Genomic DNA, 24,929 nt, shown 5'->3' on the forward strand with positions numbered 1-24,929 from the left:
CAATCTGAGGACTTTTATACTTTTATATTGTGACTTATTTTTACTGTGTAAACCTGAATGTCTTGAATTTTTCTAAATGTTCTGAGTTTATATTCCAAATTTAGAATATAAAAAGATAGGTAACATGCAAGCATATAAACCAGTAAATCAAAATATAGCTGTATTTGGTGCCCGTAAGTCTCAAAGTATATTATTTTTACTATTAATATTTGTCCAATGACTATTAAATAGTTAGTGGCCAAAGAATTATCAAAACAATAAATAAATAAAGCAGTGAAGAATGAAGTTCTTCATTGTTTCTGAATCAAAAAATCTTTTATTTAATGTTTATGCTCATAATTTCAAATTCACCTCGGCTTAGGAGAGTGTTACAACATTCAGGAAAAATCAAATAAAAAACCATATGTTTGTCCATATGTGTGGAGTCAAAATGTCATGGGAAAGTTGGAGCTTTTAGAAAAGGTGGGCATTAATCTCCTTGCATAGGAAGTATTTTGATGAGGTTTGATGAGGTTAATGAGGTTGACTATTGCCTTAAACATTCTTTCTTCAGTTTTGAGTTTTAATTATCTGTATTTTTGAAACCAGAAGGAAGTGGTCTTAAAAAACAAGAAAATGAAATGAGGCATATTGCCATTTTTTGTCAGGCCAGAAACAAAAGTACATCTTGGAAGTACAGGTCATGACAAAATATGTTTTATTTAAAGCATGTGACTTAGGAAAGATTATCACATTAATAGAGAGAAGGGAACAGTGGCTTGCCTGATACATTTATATTTTCAAGGACAAGAGCAGTAGTAGAAAAGTGTGTGAGTGTCTCCTCCTTCCTGCTGGATAATTCTGTTTATTCTTTTCAGAGACTAGATTCTCTCATCTGAGAGGAATAAATTTAATATGTCTAAGACCTAAGCACCTGTCAAGCTACTCCAAAAGCATTTTCTAAGGGTTCTCAAAGGAAAACAACCTAAGCTTGTATTAAAAACTCTTTTAATTCCATATTCCCTTCTGATTGGCAGTAAGCAAATTAAAAATGTTGAGATCATTAGTATTTGGTGAGATTCAGTTGAGATTCAAAATGTAAACCAGTTGCCTTATTCAATGTACTTTATGGTGAACATTCTAGGAATAATCTAAAACTTATGAGAAAAAATAGACCAGATATTGTTTTATAAAACTCACTAAGGTTTTTAAATATGTATTGAGAAAAGTATATATTAAAAGAGAAGAAGAAACAATCTGCCTTGTATAAATGCATACATTTGAGGGTAGCTTATGCTAAATATGTTTGATATAATGAAATTCTGCTGATAAAAAAATTCTCACATATTAGTTACAAAAGTTAATTTATTTTAAAATAATTCACTCAGGGTAAGTTTATTGAGAAACTATGTTGTGCTATTTACTCTAATAGGTGCTGAAGATTCAGTGGTGACCATTTAGAATATGTCTCTGCCACCAAAAAACTTATTTTCAACTGGTAGGTGGGGGGCAGGAGGATAAATAAGTGTACATAAAGTATTTAACAAAGTCAGCACTTAAGTCATTAGTAAACATTACCATTATAGTAATGATAATAATGAATATTACTATTATTGAAGTTGTCTATGAGGATGAAACAAGAAATGTAATTTCAGGCCGAGGGGGCCATTTCAATTTATGCCTAAATAGATCTTTATTGTGCAGTTATGTAGTGTATTGTTACAGATGGGATTCATTGGGAAAAAGAATATGAGATAGATTCACATACAAAGTATTTATTGTGAGTGCTTTTAGAATGAACACATGTGATAAGGAGAAAGAAACCAGTTGAGAAGAGAACAAAGTAGGGCTGCAAAAAAGTTATAGCTTCAGCTGGTTTTATGGGGCACTCTGAAGCCAGAGTGTTACTCCAGAGTCATTGAAATTGGGACAGGAGAGCCAGGTTTTGTCATCATTGCATCCTTCATTCATTGGTTACACACAATTAATGGAAAGGAAGCATGACCTTGGGAAAGATGGTAGTCTTCAGACAAGATAAAACCCCAGAATGTTGATGGCTGAGGGCTTTAGCCAACAACAATTTCCAAGGAGAATAATTTTTCAGTCTGAAAGCAGATCTAGATGACACAGCACATTGCCCACTACAGCTCACCCTTCATGTTGCCTAGATCTATTGGTATAATTTCTAGCAATAGTTTCTCCAGGCCTCTTGAGTGATTTTTGAGGGAAAACAATATGAGAGGAAGGTTTGTGCAAAAAACTGTAACTCCAAAGATGGAGCTGGTCATAAGGCCACAACTGATATTCAGTATTTCCTCCTTTAATGCCATTTCTAGATTTAGCTTTGTGCTGTCCCTCTATTGATCTGGGGGACTTACCTAGTGGGGGGTGATGCAGAGCTTCACTGACAATCATCTGAGCCCTTGTCACCATGTTCTCCTCAGGCCATGCCTGCTACATTTGCACATTTACCAACAAAACTGGGGAAGGGAATGACACAAGGCCCTCAAGTGGATCCGCTGAAAGCCAGTTTTCTCTTTGACCCCATTATGTAATAGAAAACTCACTTTAGTTTCATCCTAGATTATGTGTAGAGAACAAATTACAGGCAGACAAGGATGAAAGCTGGAATGGTTTACTGTTCAAATACAGAGAATAACATGGGTGCTTAGGCCCAGGTGGTTGTAATACAAATGGTGAAATGTAGTCAAATTCTGTATACTTTCTGATGGCAGGGCCAACGAATTTGTTGATAGAATGGGTGTGAGTTATAAGATGAAGATCAGAGTTGTGAATGATTGTTTTCTAAAATGGGAACAAGTTGAGGACTAGATTTTTTGGCAGAAAGCTGCTTTTATGTACCAAAAGATTCACCTTAGAAACAAGATATTCTATGTTCCTATAGAATGAGATTTTTACTTCAGCAAAATATTTGACAATAATACTAATCATATTCTCTAGTAATAGTCTGTACAAACTAGTTGGCTGATATCAGATACCCTCATATACTGGGTCTATTGGCCAAATAAATTTCAAAATGTTTTAGAAAACAGAATAAGAAAAGAAATTCACAAATGACTCCAGGAGACTTCTTTATCTCTTATTAGTTTTCTACTTATGTTTTCTGTTCCAGTAATACAGAACAGATAGTATTAACTGAAAAGACCATGATATCTTTCAACTTTATGCAAAATTCCTCATTCCTTACAATCTGCCTTCAAAACTATGCTGTGATTTTTATTCTTCCAGAAAACCTTTCCTAACATCTCTATGTTCAGTCTTTTCTGAAGTTCTTAGGGTTGGGGATACTGACATGTTTCATGGCATTTTTCTGATTGTATTGTGATTGAATTATCTCACTGGATCTAGAGCTTCCTGAGGGCAGCCAATTGATCTGACTAGTGCCTAAATCTCTGCTACCTTGGGCATTTCCTGATACAAAGAAAGCACCTAATACATATTTGTAAAATACATAGGTGACTCCAATTTTGTTTTCAAAGGAAAGATTACTTCCTACTACTTTAGATTGTGTTGGACAAATTTCTTGGGAGTCAAATACAGAGCAGCTGTAATTGTTCAAAATAATTACATAAGTAATTAATTTTTAAAAAATTTCAATGAACTACATTTCTAAAGATTCTGATTTTGTATTTTGAAATGGGGCCTCTGATTATTTTGATGTAGATTTTTGATGGACTAAACTTACAGACTCACTGGCTTACAATTCTCAGAGAAACTAAAAAGCAAAAAAATCTCCATCTAGCCAAGTAAAGTAGTATAATTGGCAGTTGGAAGTCTAAAGATGAAAAGAAGATCTGAAACCTGAATTATTATATTTATTATGAAAGGTCAAAAAGTACTTACAACAAAAATGCTTTTAAAAAGAGCTAAAATAGAATTGCATTGTGAGTAATACATAAAAGATATACCAATTTTACATTCTTATACCTACAAATTCAAGGGCTTTAATTTGAAAAAGTTCAATTAGCCAAAATGTATTGACATTTTCCATTGTTATTGTTTTTAGCCATCAAAAATTTATGATTATATAAAGGATTTTAATATCTACGCCCCATGCATTAGAGTTAAAATTTTAATTTTCACTAATTTCACAATGAGATAATTTTTAAAAAATGATTTAATGTTCCAAACTCTGAAATATTGGCTTTATACATAAGAATAAGGACTATATCCATCAATTTCTTTTTCTTATGGTGAAGCACAAATGTCAGAACTCCCCAGATAAATTTATGACTTGATTCCTGTTAAGCTTGAATTGTCTTCCTATTGCTTTTCTAAGAAATAAAATAATAGTTTTTTCTAGAGGAAAACATTCCTAAAAACGGGGTGTTTTTCAAATCTATCTTTGAACCAGAGAAGAACTGACAAGCATAAGCACCCAGAGTGAAAACACATAGAGATTTATTAGACTCTGTTTTTAGCAACATGGGAAGACACGAAATTAGGATATCTCTAGGGAAAATTGAAATGCTATATGTGTTAATATTTCTAGTTCTTTGTATCAGCCAGTTCTTAGTCAATGGCTAAGAGACTTTAAGTACTTTAAAGTACACAAAGTACTACCTCTAAATGTAATGTCTTTGGGAGTTAAAAAAATACCACAAGGAAGTTGTTATTTTTTCAAAAGAACAGATCTCATATTTCCCCTTGCATTACTTGAACTACCTTGAGTTGCCAATAAATTGAAGCGAATTGATAAATATGTGGATAACTGGCTGGAGCCACTCAGATATGAGTATTATCCAAATCCCTTTCCAGATGTTTTTTATTTATTCTCCTGCAATACACGGGCAGGTTCCATACATCTTTCCCAAGGCAAACAATCATTTAGCAATATACCACCATCATACATTGCGTAAAATCCCAAATAAGTAAATGGGAAATAGGAATATAATTTATGATGGCTTTCTCAGTAACTCATTTTACTACTTTTGGTTTATCAAGTCAGATTTCAAATGACTTTCCTGCATCTAGTTCTTTTCTATTTTATTTCCTCTTGTAGCTACAGGCAAATTAATCTTCCTAAAACTCCACTTTGATCATGTCACCTTATATTCAAGAATCCATATGACTAATTGTGATGGTTAATACTGAGTGTCAACTTGATTGGCTTGAAGGATGCAAAGTATTGATCCTGGGTGTGTCTGTGAGGGTGTTGCCAAAGGAGATTAACATTTGAGTCAGTGGGCTAGGAAAGGCAGACCCACCCTTAATCCGGGTGGGCACCATCTAATCAGTGGCTATGACGACTAGAATATAAGCAGGCAGAAAAATGTGAAAAGAGAGACTGGCCTAGCCTCCCAGCCTCCATCCTTCTCCTGCGCTGGATGCTTCCTGCCCTCGAACATTGGACTCCAAGTTCTTCAGTCTTGGAACTTGGGCAGGCTCTCCTTGCTCCTCAGCCTGCAGATGGCCTATTGTGGGACTTTGTGATCACGTGAGTTAATACTTAATAAACTCCCATATATATATATATATATACATTCTTATATATATATCTCCATATATATATTCTTATATATATATCTCCATATATATATATTCTTATATATATATCTCCATATATATAAGAATATATATATCCATATATATATTCCTATATATATATCCATATATATATATTCCTATATATATATCCATATATATATATTCCTATATATATATCCATATATATATATTCCTATATATATATCCATATATATATATTCCTATATATATATCCATATATATATATTCCTATATATATATCCATATATATATATTCCTATATATATATCCATATATATATATTCCTATATATATATCCATATATATATATTCCTATATATATATCCATATATATATATTCCTATATATATATCCATATATATATATTCCTATATATATATCCATATATATATTCCTATATATATATCCATATATATATATTCCTATATATATATCCATATATATATATTCCTATATATATATCCATATATATATATTCCTATATATATATCCATATATATATATTCCTATATATATATCCATATATATATATATTCCTATATATATATCCATATATATATATATTCCTATATATATATCCATATATATATATTCCTATATATATCCATATATATATATTCCTATATATATATCCATATATATATATTCCTATATATATATCCATATATATATATTCCTATATATATATCCATATATATATTCCTATATATATATCCATATATATATTCCTATATATATATCCATATATATATTCCTATATATATATCCATATATATATATTCCTATATATATATCCATATGTATATTCCTATATATATATCCATATGTATATTCCTATATATATATTTCCATATATATTTCCATATGTATATTCCTATATATATTTCCATATGTATATTCCTATATATATATTCCTATATATATTCCTATATATATATTCCTGTATATATTCCTATATATATATTCCTGTATATATTCCTATATATATATTCCTGTATATATATTCCTATATATATTCCTGTATATATATTCCTATATATATTCCTGTATATATATTCCTATATATATTCCTGTATATATATTCCTATATATATTCCTGTATATATATTCCTATATATATTCCTGTATATATATTCCTATATATATTCCTATATATATTCCTGTATATATATTCCTATATATATTCCTGTAGATACCTGTATATATATTCCTATATATATTCCTACATATGTATTCCTATATATATATTCCTATATATATATTCCTATATATATATTCCTATATATATTCCATATATATATTCCTATATATATTCCTATAAATATTCCTATATATATTCCTGTATATATATTCCTATATATATTCCTATGTATATATATTCCTATATATATTCCTATGTGTATATATTCCTATATATATTCCTATATATATATTCCTATATATATTCCTATATATATATTCCTATATATATTCCTATATATATTCCTATATATATATTCCTATATATATTCCTATATATATATTCCTATATATATTCCTATATATATTCCTATATATATTCCTATATATATATTCCTATATATATTCCTATATGTATTCCTATATATATTCCTATATGTATTCCTATATATATATTCCTATATGTATTCCTATATATATTCCTATATGTATTCCTATATATATTCCTATATATATATTCCTATATATATTCCTATATATATATTCCTATATATATTCCTATATATATATTCCTATATATATTCCTATATATATATTCCTATATATATTCCTATATATATATTCCTATATATATTCCTATATATATATTCCTATATATATTCCTATATATATATTCCTATATATATTCCTATATATATTCCTATATATATATTCCTATATATATTCCTATATATATTCCTATATATATATTCCGATATATATTCCTATATATATATTCCTATATATATATTCCTATATATATTCCTATAAATATATTCCTATATATATTCCTATATATATTCTTATATATATTCCTACATATATATGCCTACATATATATTCCTATATATATTCCTATGTATATTCCTATATATATATTCATATATATATATTCCTATATATATATTCCATTAGTTCGATCCCTCTAGAGAGCTCTAATACACGAATCATTACTTATAAATTAAAAGATTTATAAGTAATTATAAATCTTTCCTGGTCATACCTTTAATCACACTATCTATTCATTCTTATCATACTTTTTTATTGAACCTCAATTGGGGTTGATTAAGAATCATGGCCACAATGTTTTACATCTTCTTCTATTAGGAAGTAGCATCGTTTCCCCACTCCTTGAATCTGGACTGCTGACATAACCTGCTTTCATCAATACATACAGTAGAAGTGATATTGCACAACTTCTAAGGCTGGGCTTTAGGGCCTTTGAAGATTCTGTGTTTATCCTCTTAAGATATGACCCTGAGAATGCCCCATAAGGAAGGCAGTCTAACCTAATGCAGGAGGAGAGGCCATGTGGAGGACAGATGAAGCATCCTTGCGGATGGCCAGTACCAATTGCCAGATGAGCTGACCCTCCACCTAAGCACAGCCACAGGAGTAAACCCAGGTGAAACCAGAAGCAAAACTGCCCCTCCTGCCCCCAAAATTGTGATGACAATAACAATATAAAGTTGTTTTAAGCCATGAAGTATTTGTTGGTAAGTACTGGTAGTTTCTTACAAGGAAAAGTAGTTGATGCATCAGGCATGTGCTAGAAGCATTTCAAAGTGCTAGGTATTCATTAATAAGAGGTAGACAAGGACCCTCATTTCATAGAGCTTAAAGCCTAGAAAGTAGAGAATAAGGATATATATATAAATAAAAAATGGACTGAAACACCATAAATAAGCATTTCAAGTAGTGATACATTTTTGCATAGGAAATTTAAACAGGATATGTAAAAGAGATAGAAAGAAGGCAAGGAAAACACGTTCTGATGTAATAAATCAGGAACCCAGCACCAAGTCAGGCCCATAAAAGCCTTTTCATTCAGTGGCATAATGTTTTAATTTTGTTTCTGTTGTTTTGCTTTTAATAAATGTGAATACTTTTAACTAAAACATTCCCTCTTAATGTAGATGATGATCTTTCCCAGGCCCTAGTATCTTACGTCTAGACACTTCATATATTTTTTTATTCTTCTGGTTCTGAAGGTGCCTTTTGTCTAGAATGTTTTGGTTTGTATAATTCTGCCCAAATACACCCTGGTGTTTCTTTATCTCTACTCCAACAGCTCTGCTCCACCTTTAAAACTCAGTAAAATCTCATTTTTTTCAATAAAACCACCACTCCATCCCCCCAAGCATAACCTCAAGAGAACATTCTCTCTTTGAAATTGTAAAATTATAACATCCTCTCTCAGTAAAGAGCATAACACCTATTTTGGTGTTATGGTGGTTCTGGTGAAGATTAGAGATGATTTATATAAACTTTTCTGCATAGCACCTGCCACAGCACAATTAAAATAAATGATAGAAATCATCATCGCCATGATCATCATTATCATTATTGTATTGAATCCCCTGCTCATTCAAATATTATTTATTTAGTGCCTTTAATACACCAACTATAAGGCTAGATGCTGTGAAGACAGAAATGAGTTACCTTTCTATCCTAGAAAGATGCTGGGGTGTTGAGCAGAATCGGTGCAGCACTTAGATCAGGGCACCTCGGGCTTTATCCTGAGTCCTATGCCTTGGAGAAAGAGCTCCTGTCTTTCTCCAAGCCATGCCCCTCCCCATGGGGTCAGTAGTCTACAGGGCCAAGAAACATGCCCACCCAGTTGCCCCTTCTAGACCAGGGCTTCTCAAATTGTCTATGGTGAAGAACCAGTTTTATTTTGTCCTTTAATTTCCAATCTGCTGTTTACAAAACTTTTGTAAAACATAATAAAAATTAATTACTAGAGAAATGAAACCTTAAAGGGTGACATATAAAATGCAAGATCTAATTTTTTATTGTTAGATCCAACAAAAATTAAATTCCTTTGCCCAATTGCTATCAAAGTTTCTACATCCTTACATCAATTCCTGCCCTTATATTGTTGCAGAACAATAACAAACTTTCCACAGACTGACAGTAGTTTGTAGACTGCATTTGAGTAGCACTGTAGCAAAAACTATGTTTAGGATCCTAGGACTCCAGAATTTCATTGAAAAATAAACAACAGTAACAAATGTTTGAGTTAAGAAACCATAGCAGAAAGGCAAAATACAGAATGAATTTAGGAATTATTACTGAGGTAGAAATGGAGGGTACCTAATTCTGCCTCTAATATTTATTGGATTTTTATCATTTAAGTTTATCCTAAATAAGAAACTCTTTGTGTGCCTGTAAGTTGTGGCAGGAATTAGCACACATTTGTGCTTAGACTAGCAGTAGTATAGGGTCTCAGTGGTAATTTAGGACTGTCATACTCCCTCACCTGACACCAGTTCCATCATTTCTCCATTGTTCCTGTTTATGTCTCTCTCTCTTATCTTCCTCACTTACCAGAAGGTAAGAACTACTTGTTCGGTCCTTTGAATTCCCCATACCGCAGATTACTATTCCTTGCAGACAGTCAACATGGAAGGCTATGAAAAGTGAAAGGCTGGAGTTCCTGAACTGTGTACCAAATTCATTCCACTATGCCATGATAAATTTATAAGGTCACTATGGGAAAGTTTAAATACCCCAGGGAAGTACAACAACAACTGTCGGACACCTCAGAAACTATTAGGTCTAAGTAGCTTATGGTTTCAAAATGAGATCACGCTGCTTTCCTTTTGGTGATGCCATAACTATGCAAAAATTTGTGGAGGTTGCTAAGATACAAATTAAGGACCATGTGAAAATCAATGTGGAACAAAAATTATGCTGATAGGATCCAATCTGATTCCAAGCTTTGAGAAGCTGTGTAGTGCCCAACAGGTATACACATCTCATTGTGGTATGTGATTGTGGTTGTGTAAACATGAAATAAAAATATTTTTTCATTGAATTTATTTTTTTTTAAATGGCTACTAAGTTCAGAGGATATAAATGCTAACTAACATTCTTGGACATAACTACTTAGTGAGTGAAACTGTGTGGTGTGGTATTTCTTCTGGACTGGAGCATTGTAAAAAATTAGTTGAATAGTAAGGATGCCATAAACCAAGAAAATCAGGGAGTCTCTTGTATAAGATCTTTAAATCCCTCCTTTATTGCTTAATGATTGCAAGGGCATGGCCATTTTTTAATCAAATAGGGCTTCTCGTATTATCTACCCCCAAGGTTTTCTATAAGGATTAAGTAAAATAATTCTTAGATCATTGTCTGGTATATAGCAAGCTCTCAATAAATGTTAGCTATTATTATTATTATTTTTTTTTTGTTTTCAACTCCACTGCACATATTTTCAAGGCACCAAGGTATTTCAGAAACCCAGTATCACAGCTAATGTTTTGTGGCTTAAAAAAATCCCTCAATCGGTGGGGTGTGGTGGCTCACGCCTGTACTCCCAGCACTTTGGGAGGCCAAGGCGGGTGGATCACGAGGTCAGGAGATCGAGACCATCCTGTCTAACACGGTGAAACCCCATCTCTACTAAAAATACAAAAAATTAGCTGGGCGTGGTGGCGGGCGCCTGTCAAAAAAAAAAAACAAAAACTCAATCTATTAAAAATATAAGTATATTCTAATAGAAACTATAGGTACCCCCCCCTACCTGTTATAGGATGAGATAATTAGATGAATGGATGCATTAGACTACATTTTTCTTGTTTTGTCGTTTTCCATTTTATTTTGAAAAGGTAGTTTTACAGAAACTGGCAGAGGTGCTGCTAAGAACACAGCTGCATAGAAATATATTATGAACAAAGCTATAAAAAGACACCTTCTCTGTTTGTCTGAATCTCTCAGCTACATGGTTAGTGATGCTTAACAAGGAAGATTAAAAATACGTATAGCTATAGCTTTATGGAATCGGCAGGCAGGACGCCATTAGTATGACAGCATTTTGCTTCAGCCTCAGGTAAAAGCAACTGCCTGCTTGAAATCCTTTCCTGAGAGTGAATAAAGCAGGTGGAAGTGGAGAAGCTGAGTTGATATTCAAGCTTACTTCCAGGTGAGAGAGGTCAATAAGGGTAACCATAAAGCACTCTCCAAGCCAGAGCCAAACCACTGCCTCCTGCTAAAATGTGTTCTCTTTGCAGCTGTCTCCATGTATTTATCAATCAAATAAAAAGACAGTGCCAAAGTGTAACTGTCCACCAAGACCTCTCTTTTCCTCATCCTGCTGAATTTTCTTAAATGTCCTCTTTCCTCTCCAGGTTTACATCTAGAATATGTGGTCGCTTATGCTCTTGCTCATCCCATACCATGTCCTTTTCTTGACTTTCTAAAGCAAGAGTCAGCAAACTATTTTTGTAAAGCATAGGAGGTTAAATATTTCAGGCTCTGTGGGCCACACAGTCTCTGTTGCAACTACTCCAGCTCTGCCACTGCCATACAAAAGCAGCCATAGACAATATACACATGAATGCTCTTCCAGCAAAGACTTATTGACAAAACCAGGCAGTTGTTTGGACTAGGCCCATGGGTCATAGTTTGCCAACCCCCGTTATAAGGTAAAAAAGAGAATCTAAATGAGTGATATGACTACCCAAATGGACTTAGGGTTTGAGGGTATTAAAGCAATTTTATTTTATTTTATTTGTTTATTTTTATTATACTTTAAGTTCTAGGGTACATGTGCACAATGTGCAGGTTTGTTACATATGTATACATGTGCCATGTTGGTGTGCTGCACCCATTAACTCGTCATTTACATTAGGTATATCTCCTAATGCTATCCCTCCCCCCCTCCCCTCACCCCATGACAGGCCCCAGTGTGTGATGCTCCCCTTCCTGTGTCCAAGTGTTCTCATTGTTCAATTCCCACCTATGAGTGAGAACATGTGGTGTTTGGTTTTTTGTCCTTGTGATAGTTTGCTGAGAATGATGGTTTCCAGCTTCATCCACATTTCTATAAAGGACATGAATTCATCCTTTTTTATGGCTGCATAGTGTTCCATGGTGTATATGTGACACATTTTCTTAATCCAGTCCATCATTGATGGACATTTGGGTTGGTTCCAAGTCTTTGCTATTGTGAATAGTGCCACAAGAATTGAAAGCCAAGAAGCCAATGACTAATTCTCATTAATTCACTCATTCTTACAAATTGCGTTGCTTGTATGCTATAAACAAAACACTGATTTGAATAAACTCCAGTGCTGCATTATATCCATGTTAGCATGGAATATTTATTTCCTACTCATGATGTTTTCTCCTATAATGAAAGAGCTCTTTCCTCTTTCTTTCCTCTCATTCATTCTTCCCAAGAGTAGAGCAGTGGTTTAATATGATTAGTGATTTTGAAATAAAATAATGGGCATGTATAGTTTAACACCTTTCTCTTGCATTATGTTTGGAAGTGAGTTGCTCCAGAAAACTAATACTCTTTGCTTCTGGAGAGGGAGGGAGGATCTGCCACAATTATGTGAGTCTGCCTGGTTTGGGGGATAAGTTTTAGAGAGCTCATATGCCTTCAGATACAAGGTATATCTTACTATTTAAACTTTATCAATCATAAGGGTGATATTTTGGTGCCCATAAGGTTTACCCTTTGTCTTGTTTCTTAATCACTTTGGAACTCTGTCAAGAAAGAAGGATACTCTATAGTGGGCTGTTTTAGAGACCTCAGAATTGATCAAAACAATCACGGACAGTGTTCCCAAAGAAACCACAGAGGGGCACAGGTATTTATTGAGAAAATTAAAGAATTATAAACTGATAAGAATCTAATGGTAGAAATCAAAATAGCCAACAGGGAATATAACAAATGGATGTTGTCTAGTCTTGTGAGTGGGAAGGTAGTGAGAGTTGTCAGAAACAGACTCTATGAGGAAGAAACATTTGAGTTAAGCTGCAAAGGATGAATAGGCTAAATAGGCAAGAATAAGGCTAGATGGCTTTCTGAGTATTGAAAATAGCAGGCCAAAAGGCTCTGATAACAACAACAAAAAAATCATATTTCATGGTCAGTTTTGCTTAAAAGTTGGAGAGATAAGAGGTGAGAGATGATGGTGAAGATGCAGAAGGAGCCAGTTCTTGGAGGTGCTTATAAGCCACTTAAATATTACAGGTGTTATTTAAAGAGCAATGGGGAGCTATTGAAATTTTAAGTTTTTAAATGGTTCTAGATAGTACCATTTTCAGATCGAATTGAAGAAGTACTCTAGATACTTGGACAAATAGTTTAATTAGGAGCAAAAGTAGATGGCTATTGAAGATTCAAAGACCTAATGAATAATCCTTAAGCCCCCATCACCTTTTTGTTCCTCTTAACATTGCTTGATGGTCTTGTTTTATATTTTACTGAGAAGATGAAAGAAATCAGCTGAAAACGTTCACACACCTCTATTAAATTGCCTGTGTCTCTATCTATATTCTGTTCCTCTCTCTTTGAAACTATGGAGAAAAGGTTTATCCTTCTATTTAAGACTAATTCCACTATCTGTTAATTAGATCTCATTCCCACATACCCCACCAATGATCAGCTTTTCCATTTATCTGCTCCCTTTGTTATTAAAGCTTTAGAAGTTAACTTTACTTACTAGCCACTTTTACTGCTCCAGTTTTCTGTAGAAAACTCCAGTGATGCTTTAATTTCTACCAATCTAACCGCTTTTACGAAAGTCACCAATATCTGCATTAAAAAATTCAATCTTATTTGACCTATCAGTATTTGAAATATTTGATCACTACCACCTTCATGAAACACTTTTCTCTCTTAGTTTCTACTTAGGATTCTACTTCCTCTTCTTTTCTCCTCTATATTATTGGCTGCTCTTTCTGCTTCAATATCCAAACCTTTAAAAATTAGAATGCCCCAAGGCTGAGTCCTTACATCTCTTTTTTTTTAACTTTCCTTCATTTCCTTTCCCTTTCCTTCCTTTCTGTTTTTTTTGCATTCTTTCTCTGTCTAAATAAACTGCCTTGCTATTTTCATTAGCTCTCAAGACTTCACATATCATTTATTTTCTGTTAACTTCCAATTTAAATCACATCCCCAAATACTAAGCCGATATGCCCTACTGCTTGTTCAAAATTCAATCTCAATTGATCACTTATCTTCCCTACAGATTATAAAAGTGCCCCTCTCATAGAATTTCTCAGTACATGCAAACTCTATTTCCTCTATTTCAGACCAAAACCTCTTGGTGCTCTTCATTCCTCTATGTCTCTCCCATCCACATCCAATTCACTAGGAAATAATTTAGGCCATACTTTCAAAATGGGACCAGAATCAAATGACTTTTCTGTTTCTCCACAATTACCTCCTGGTCTCAAGTCAATTCTCATATCTTTCTAGACTCTACATGCTCTACCCTCGAACTGTTCTCTTAGCTTCTATCTTTGACTCCCTACATTTCTCCACATACCAGACAGGAACATCTCTGAAAAAGTGAATGAGAAAATGACATTTTTGTTCAAACCCTCAAGTGATTTTCTATCTTACTTTGAGTAAATTAGAAAGATCTAACCCTAGTCTACCAGGCCCTAAATGGTCTAGCCACATATCCTATCACACTTCACCTCTCTCACTGAACTGCAGCTATGCAGGGATCTTTGATGCTCCTTGAACACATCTCTTACCTTGGAGTCCATATACAAGTTGTTTTATTTTCTGAATATTCTTCCACCACATAGCTGTGTTTTTCTCTTACAATGGTTCAATATGATATATTTTTTTCTTTCTTTTCCTTGAATTTTTGGTTTTCTTTTAGTGATGCTTCATGGTAAGACATATTTAAAAGGTATTTTAGGAGAGACTTATAAATTAGTTACATAAATACACATACATAAACCCTAATAAATTACAACAAAAAACTACAAAACAAGGTGTAGTGTCATTTTTACTGTGTGAAATACTCACTTGAAATTTTCTTTCTGGATTCTACTTTTTTATACAATTTATTACAAATGCTGGCCTTCACTCACTGAATGGATTATATGACTCTAATTTTCAGTTTAAAAAAAGCTGCCACATAAAATGGTATGTGTCCAATGGTAATTATTTATTGGATTTATTCTGCTTTATTGTTTGTAATAACACTTATTTTCATCTGATGTATCAGATATTTACTTATTTGTTTACACCCTGCACCCTTGCCCCACTAGAATAAACACTCTTGAGTGCAGGAAGTCTGTTATCTTCAGAGCTGTGTGTTCTGTGTCTATTATTACAATGACAGACACTTAGTAGGGCCTCTATAGACATGTGTTGATAAACTGAAACATGAAAGTATTCATGAGATATTTAGTAGGCTAAACTGAAAAACATTTGCAATAGATTAGATTTAAGGCATTAAGAAGAAGTTGCAAGAATCTGCTTTATGATTCTATCTTACAATTAGTTAAATAGTGATTCTGTTCCCCAAGGGAGAATATCCAGCTTGGGACAAAGGATCTGCAGGACGAATATGATTTTAATTTTGAACAAGTTGAGGTTTAGTTGCTTTGGAAAATCTAAGTGAAGACACTGAGCCCTAAATCACCTGAGTAAAATCTGCACAAGTTCTAGTAAAGATATTCAAATCCAAAAGTTGAAGTTCAGTATGACATTTTAGTACTTTTTTTCTTTCCCATTTCTCTTTCCCTCCAGAGCTTTTTTTCTTAAAAATCACAAATCTAAGAATGTAGATTACCTCCTCTTCTACATGTTTTGAAATATGAGGTTATACTTTCTCATTTAGAAGCCACAGAAAATCATATTAAAAAAATTGTAACTTTTATGGCTATACACATAAATAAGGAGAAGATGAAATTTCCTCCAATTTCCCTGACAAAACATATAGGAATTCACAATATTATTGTCAGAGAGATATTTGACTTTATAACTCAGAAATTGGATGGGGCAGATATGAGATAAATCAGGGCCAGTGACTTTTCAAGCTATTGAGATGAATAAATTTTACTGTGTTCAGGCAATGCTATTGCAGGGGCTGAAATCCTGGGCTTTCTGGCCAGAAGGATCTACGAGTGGGATCGTGGGTGAGTCAAGCAGTGGTATCCTTGGGTCTAATAAGGAAGGTGATCAATATTGTCTTTCAAGCCCAGCCACCATCTCCAGGGCTATGCCTCTCTCCTAAGCTTGCTCTTAACTGAAAACAAAAAAAGTTAGAAAAACAATAAAAATAAAAGATTTTGTTGAAGACAACTTGTGTCAACATTCTCTGAATGTTCAATAATAGTATTTATACATTATAGAAAATACACAGTTTTAAATTAAATATGCTCAAGAATTGCAAAGTTAAACAATCATATAGGTTGACTTACTACAGAACTCTTCAATATATGACAATGTGCATTTTAAGTCTCTGAGAAAATTATCTAATATTTAGATTATCCAAAACATTTTTGACAAGGAAATCTTTTGTTTTTTCAGGAAACATTTTAATAAATATTTTATGGGACATATTATATTTTTGAGACATACTGGTATGAATTATTTTGTGATGGCTGCTATATTAAAAATAACATTCTTGAAAATGGAAATATCACCAAGAAAGACCCGGATTATTGCAAAAAGATCGTTGGGCTTAATTTTAATTCTCATGTCAGGCAGTGAACATTGTGGCTTTTTATTTGTGAAAAGAGATAGCAGTTATCCTTGAATAGAGAACCAAAAAGAAGAAAATGTTATGTTCCGCAGAGTTACAGAGTGTTTATAGATCTGAAGAGATTTAATTTGTGAGTATTTATTTTTCCCTAAAATTTTTCCCATTTCATTTTATTCACCTTTTTCTCTAAACTTAAAAAGCACTGATGAATCACTCATTCTCATTTAACCCAGGAATTATTACCAGGGAACTCTTTCACATCTCACAATGGAAACCATTTAAGACCTTCTGCAATATTTATAATTTGCAAACACAGCTTTCTAAATTCAGTTCAACTTTTAAAAATATCTATGGCTAGAATTTTAATGGCTCATTTGCGAGAAAATTTTCTTTATCTCAATTAAGGCAGGATTTCTTACCAAAGCTACCACATTGTTTCTACCCCCTCAAGCATTTATCCACCTAGTTACAAACAATCTAATTACACTCTTTGAATTATTTTTAAATGTACACTTAAGTTATTATTGACGGTAGTCACCCTCTTGTACTATCATCAAATAGTAGCTCTCATTCATTCTTTCTATTTTGCTGTACCCATTAACCATCCCCACCTCATCCGCACCTCCTCCCCACTACCCATCCCAGACTCTGGTAACCATCCCTTTATGCTCTATGTCCATGAGCTCAACTGTTTTGATTTTTAGATCCCACAAACAAGTGAGAACATGCAATGTTTATCTTTCGGTGGCTGGCTTATTTCACTTAACATAATGATCTCCAGTTCCATCTGTGTTGTTACAAATGACTGGATCTCATTATCTTTTATGACCAAATAGTACTTCATTTTATATATATAAATATATATATATATACACACACATATATGTACATATATATGTGTATATGTATATATGTATGTGTGTATATATATATAAAACATTTTCTTTATCCATTCATCAGTTGATGGCAACTTAGTTTGCTTCCAAATCTTGGCTATTGTAAACAGTGCAAAGGTACCACATTTACAGAGTAGATAAGAACTGGAGTATCACCTGTATGTTTCTATCTCCACATTTTGGGTAGTCAGATCAAAATCTACTCATTAGACATAGAAATGATCTGGTTGCAGAAGGGAGGTTCGATCACAGGACTACCAGGAATTTTGCTATTGTTGTTACAGATAACAGTGCAAAGATAACAGTACTAAAGATATTTCTAAAATTAGTACTTGGCTTTACTTGAGTTTTTCATGAAAATTTGAGCAAGATGATTAAAGGGGGAAAATTGATGTCTCTTTTTTAAGGTGAAACATGAAGATGATGGTGGACAGGTGAGCTACGCAGTTCGTGGAAGAACCAGGTACGTACCATTGCTGTAAAGTTTTGAGATAATTTCAATGCTATAAATGCTGTAGCATATTTAATATACTGTTGTTATTTTCTAACTATTCAATAATGCCTAAACAAGCTGCTACGTAGGAATCATCCTGTACTTAAAAAACAAAAACACAAAAAAAACCCTCTGACTGTTGATAAACCTGTATCCAACCATAGCACACAAAGCTAAACAAGAGAGAAATTTAAAATTTTATAGTGTTTCACTTGATTATTCAACCAATACTACTCAACACTTGCATGTGAGGAACCATGCCAAAGTGAGGGGGGAAAACACTCAAAAAAGATTGGAGGGAACAGTTTGTGGTACTGACATAGAGTTTAGAACTGTACTGATTCAACCAACCAGACTAGAAAACCTCATTATTTAGGGGGCATTTGTTGAGTGGAACACACAGAGGCTTTTGTCTCAGAAGTGGGGAAAAATAGCCCTAAAGGAAGCACAGTCCTGTTTCCTCCTAACAAATCTTAAAAGTAAGATCTTCTCTTTCTACCTCCAAAATCAAACTCTTTCCAAGTTTGTACTCCAGAAGAAAGCTTTGAACCTTGAATTATGCCCTAGAAGAAAGCTAAAAAATACTAATAGGAATTTAAAAAGAAAAAAAATCTAGCTCCCAATAAGGTAAAATTCAAAATGACTAGCATCAAAAGAAAAATACTAGACATTCAGAGAAGCAGGAAGATATCACCCAAAACCAAATTGAAGCTATAACAGATTTAGAACTAACAGACAAGGTTATTAAACAGGGATATATTCAGGTGAACTGGTGAGACAGAATGAAGAAGGTGGAAAAATACTGAAGTTATAGGTCTCCACCCACAGCATTATTTTTCTCACTCATGCCCACTAGTGACATAGGGCATGAGTGGATTAGTGCACCAGCTTCCTCAGCTCTCAGTTGAGAGCGCTCTTATTTCTTATGTCTCCTCGAAGCTCTGTAATCAGAATGAGATCCAATTGCTCAGAATGAATGCTGTCTTGGCAATTCAACCTTTATCCTTGTGTCTCTCTCTCACTTCTTTATTCTCCTAATTATGTCTTATAATATCATGTTTTAAATAAATCACTTGAACTCAAATGCTTGCCTTGGGATTAGCTTCTGGAGGAATTCAAACCATGACAGTGACTTTTTGGGAATTTTTGTACTAAATACGTAGCTGAAGTGTTTGCTGATATTAGGAAAATGAGTGACAAGCTGAGTCAAAATCTCCATGATTTAGGCTCTGCTTTCCCGTATTCATAAGTATTTGGATATTTCAGATAAACAAATGATATTTGCTTCCATTTGATTCTCTGTCTCACAAAGCTGCCTTTACCCTTTTTCATTATATGTTTTGTCTGTGAGCAGTAGAAGAGGTGCCTGAGCAATCAGTTCTCTTTCCTCCTTAAATACACAATCAATTCTCTTTCCTCATTAAACATGAGCATCTTCTAGCAAACACTTTTAAAATATCCTGATGGCTTCCTAGTTGAAACACCCAATTGCTAACTAGGACCTTCACCTTAATGAGAGTTGAATTTTAAATAAGAATCTGCCAATATATTTGTGTTTGGAAATTATCTTCCTCTTCTATTGCAAAAAAAAAAAATATTCCTGCTAGATATTTTCCCCATTTCTTCATTTTTCTATAGGCACCAGAAGTCTGTTGAGATAAGGCTCATCAGGTTATCTTTGCAACGTTTTTCACTTTAAGCTAGTATGTTAACATTATCAAAATGTAGGATTTGCTTTTATTAGTGAATATTTCATCACTATATTCCATCTAAGCAAAGATGAAAGGGATGACTCCTCTGTGTGAATACTTGTAGGATGCAGTGGAAGAAATATTCTGTGATCAGTAAAAGGTCTTCCATTGATAAAATATATATTAAGACTTTCTATCATGATTATGAACAACTGATATGATCATCTTTTATTTTTTAATATTAATATTCTGGAAAGTCTACATCTCCTGAGGTGCTAGGGGAGTAGTATGGAATTTTTGTTCATTAGAACAAGTGTGGTTAGTTTGAAATTAGTTTGCTCTTTGGGGGAACAAACCACTGTGTTTCATCCTGGGAATTATCATTTAGTCCAGCTGCCTAAAGCTATATCCTAGCAGAATATAATAAAGATTTGGAGGAACTCCCAATTCCTTATCGGTTACTATATTACATAGATGCTTTTTATAAGGCAGTGGAAGAATTGTTCAGAAATCTACAAAAGGCATTATTCAAATAAATATACAACAAAAATACTTTCATTTCATTACTGAAATAATAATTAATAGTTATTGCCCATAATTATTTTTCACAATTAATTAAATGAAGTATCTTTGCTCTATTTCAAAGCAAAACTGAAGTCCCTTACTGACTTTACCATTTGGAAAGAGTGGAAGAGAGGATCATTCATTGTCTAACCTATGGACATGATCTCCCTGGAAGTAAACCCATCTTTTTCTTTTATTCCCAAGATGATTGAAAGTGAGGATATATGATTATAACTTTCCCTTACTAAATGGGGCAAATTATTTTAATTAATATTATAAAGCAGCAGATATATTTATCTGAAGTAGCATCATGCTTTTCTTTTCTCTTCTGGTTGAAAATGATAAACATTATCTCACAATGGAATAAATTAAGCCTTATAGAACTATGCTTGCCTAGTGATGGTATATCAATTCTGTTTTCTCATAAATGAAGAAAGCATCACCAAAAAGAAAATGGCTAATGGGCAACCCCACTGGCTGATGCAATACTACTGAAAGTCCCTAGCATATCCCATCATCTAAAGGAAAACTAATGACTTAAATATGAAATGAGTTTATTTTTGCCTGGCATGTAGAGTAGAGGCTGACGCATAGAAAGAACTAAATAAGTTAGCTACTGTTATTGTAAATTTTTGCATTTGGGCATTATCCAAGGCAAAATGAGAAGAAAGAGGTCTTTTTTGTTCTGGCTTTTCTTTTTTTTTTTTGGATTTAATAATCTAGTTTTAATCAAAGCAATTTGCATTTGGATTTTGGAATGACCCCTCCTTGCTAAGGAAGCTATGTACTTCATGCTGTGGAAACTGGCAAATACAGAATGTAGCTTGTTTCTTTGTTTTCTTAGCATTGAAGATGACCAGGTAGAGAGACAGAGTGAGACCAGCAGTTTTTTCTGATTTCCCTGCTCCTCCTATTCCTTCCTAAAAATCAGACTCATTGTGACCAGTAGTCTTGAGGACTCAAGCTGAATGATAGAGAAGTCAGCTCAGACAGAAAAGAAAAAAAAGTACAGAATTCGAGAAAATCGGAGATGAAGAAAATGTACAAAATTATATATATATTTATATATATAATAACATGACATATCTATGTACAACATGGCTGGGACAGTTGAAGAAACTATACAGTGGTGTTCAGCATTTTCCCCTTCCCACATGGATTTTAAGGATGACAGCATGAGGAAATGGAGCAAGAAACACAAAAATTATATACATACAATTACAAGTGACAGTCAAGGAGTTTGGGGACCAAGGAGTCCAGGGATCCTGCTCTCTCCATTCCTTCCTCACCAACTTTTTCCTATCCAAATTGAATGACAGCCTGAACACTGAATGGCCAGTCAGGAGGAAAGTATATACACACCTCATCCCCGCACATGCGCATCATTAAGTCTATCCGTCATTCTCAGTGGGCCAAATGTTTGGCATATCAGAATTTGTGATGTGAGAGGGCAAGAGGATTACAGAATCTCATGCTCTTGAACATTAGTTCTCACCCTGGCCCTCTCTGTCATAACTAGCAAGTTGCGTTCAATAAGATTCTAGCCAAGCTGGTGATAACTAGATTGAAGATGCTGGTCACCTGCAACCCCTTCCCTCCACCTGTTCATGAGTCAGCATGGCTACCTCTCCTCATCATAAAAGAGCTGGGTTGCTGAGTTCTGGGAATGCAGAGATTTCTCAGTCTTCCTCCTCTCCCTCCCTAACCACTTTCCCCAGCTTCCTCCAAGGTGAATCATCTTCTAAGAACCTGCTCCTCCAGCCCTGCAGGAGTACTCAGCCCCAGGGGCTAGCTCAGTTTACCCTTCTTCCTCTTTCCCTAACAATATACCTGGCATCAGACTGCATCTGAAACATGAGTGAACATATGTGCATGACTGAGCATGTTTCCTCAGGCCTGCAGCTCTGCTGCCAGAGAAGCTTTTTAGCAGCTAAGGCCCAGAGGTAGGCTGGGAAAGTGGGCTGGGTCAGAGGTAAGAAGCTTCCATGGCTAGCTTCCTAAGTATTTTTTTTTTTTTTTGACCCTCAAGACTGTGATATCTATAAGATTCTCTTGCCTGAATTTATAATCCCCAAACCTCAATTTACTCTCTCCTCATGCATCCCTCAAATGGTTCCCCTCTGTAGTACTTTCCCAATATTGCAGAGCAGAGGTTAACTACCCATGAGCCTTCCTCACTTTTAGTTTTACAATGAACAGTATGGAGTTTTTCTGCTGGCAGTTATGACTTCAGAATCAGAATCAATCTTACATACATTTAACTCTATTTTATAGATGAGGAAATAGAAATCCAGAGAGGCTAAATGACTTAACCAAGGTTATACAACAGCTCTGCTGGGACTGAGTAGAGTGAGAACCCAGACATCTTGACTCCTAAACCAGTGCTCTTCCCACTATCCCATGATACTTTCAAAAGCAACATGCTGGAAAAGAGAGAGAAGGTGCCCATTTTCTGTGAATAATGTTCATCAATCTTTACATTATTTGAGAGCCAGAGCAAACTGTAAGAGATACTAAGTAATGGAGGCTAAGGGGGCACTGTAGTTTTAGGCAAGCAAGTCAATTTTTCTTTTTAAGGATTCTCTAAACCCTCCATAATGGAAACATGAAGCAATAGCAGCCGAAGGGACAGAACACTTAGAAGCACAGAAAACATGTCTCATTCAATCTACCTTTCCCAACTATGTTAGGTTAGCCTTGGGATGTTAAACCTGCCAAATTATTCCCAAGGCTCAGCCTAATCAATTTTGGGACATTCTCTCCCAAAAGAAGAAATCACATCTCTCCAGTTTCTCACACAAAAAAAGCATTTGCAGCGTTGTCCAATCCTAGCCTTTCCTATTTCTGGGCCCTACCTGGACTACGGGGAGTGTGTGGAAGTGTCAATCTAATGAAAGAAATAAACTTAGAGCCCCTTTTCAACCTACATTACCTTCTCAGCAGCCCCCAGCAGAATCACAGTCATTTCTGGCTAGCAAGCTGAGAAGATCTGACTAGGTGCCCATTTCATCCCTGCCTATAATATATAAAAGTCCAGTGGCTGAGGAAGGGGAGGAGAGGGGGGCTCAGGTTACCCCGCAAGCTTGCTGGTGACGAGCGAGGACTTTCTCTGGGGCAGATCCTGTGGGGTGGGATGTGATCACCAGTCACCAGGTTCTTGTCTGGTCCTGCACTTGGCAGCTGCTTATTCTTCATCTTGGCTTTGGCCATGTTGTAGTCTCCTGAGTCAAAAGTACTTTTGCCCTTTCTGGAGTCTCTTCATGAGGAAGTCGGAGCCTCCAGGCTTTTGTCCTATGCTTGGGTATTTGGCCTTTAGCTTTGCCTCTTCAGCTCTCTCAGGGAGAATACCTTCTTTCTCCTGCGTGTCCTGCTTCTCCTCGCCGGTCTCCTCTGCAGGGTTCTCTTCTTCTTGCTTCTGGGACATGGCGGGACCGGGACTGTGGAGTGTAAGGGGCCCGGAAAGGCAACCGGAGAAGGGAAGGGGGAGAGGAAACGGGGACAACCTGCGCTGCTGCTTCGGCTCCTGTCACTAGGGTTGCTCAGTCAAAATGGCGGCCTTTGCCCCTGTTCTGGCTTTTCAACAGTATAGGTTTAGTAAAATAATGGCAATGACACAACAGCAATAACAGTCCAAGAGCAGTTGGCATGGTTGGTTTAACCCCTAGCGGATTCAGAGCATATTTTTGAATTTATTAATTTGGTCAATATAGTTGCTTTGGAATTCATTTAATGAATTTAATTTTTAACTTTATGGACTCTCCATTTTGTACTAACTTCTTATGTAATATAGAAAAATAGATCTCATTTGGATTTCAACCAGATTAATATTTTCTACAAACTAGAGTGTCTTCTAATTTACCAGGATACCTCTATATCCAACCTAGCTCTTATTCAGTATTCCAACACTGTGAATTCCTAAACTGTCCACTTTTCCTTATATAAACAGTGATTATGGGCGCCATAGCTTTGTAGGTTGGGCATTCATGAGGACTTTGAAAGTCACATTAATCTTCTTGATTATAGCAATCACCCTAATCCCCTAGTTCAGTGTTAAATTGGCTGGTTTTTTTTTCTTAATATTAAAATAGAT

The 24,929-nt window shown here is 34.5% G+C and overlaps 1 long non-coding RNA gene and 1 pseudogene across 1 annotated transcript in view; one reads left to right on the top strand and one right to left on the bottom strand.

The window, feature by feature from the left end:
* LOC115930578 (uncharacterized) overlaps positions 1-24,929 on the top strand; it is a 52,849-nt gene that overhangs the window by 26,742 nt on the left and 1,178 nt on the right. The window contains exon 3 of the long non-coding RNA XR_004067208.3: positions 18,499-18,554. This is a non-coding gene — a long non-coding RNA (uncharacterized lncRNA). The remainder of the gene's footprint in view (positions 1-18,498; positions 18,555-24,929) is intronic.
* LOC101133625 (alpha-endosulfine-like) lies at positions 23,288-24,388 on the bottom strand (annotated as a pseudogene).

Source organism: Gorilla gorilla, chromosome 15, assembly GCF_029281585.2.
Source record: "Gorilla gorilla gorilla isolate KB3781 chromosome 15, NHGRI_mGorGor1-v2.1_pri, whole genome shotgun sequence".
NCBI lineage: Eukaryota > Metazoa > Chordata > Mammalia > Primates > Hominidae > Gorilla > Gorilla gorilla.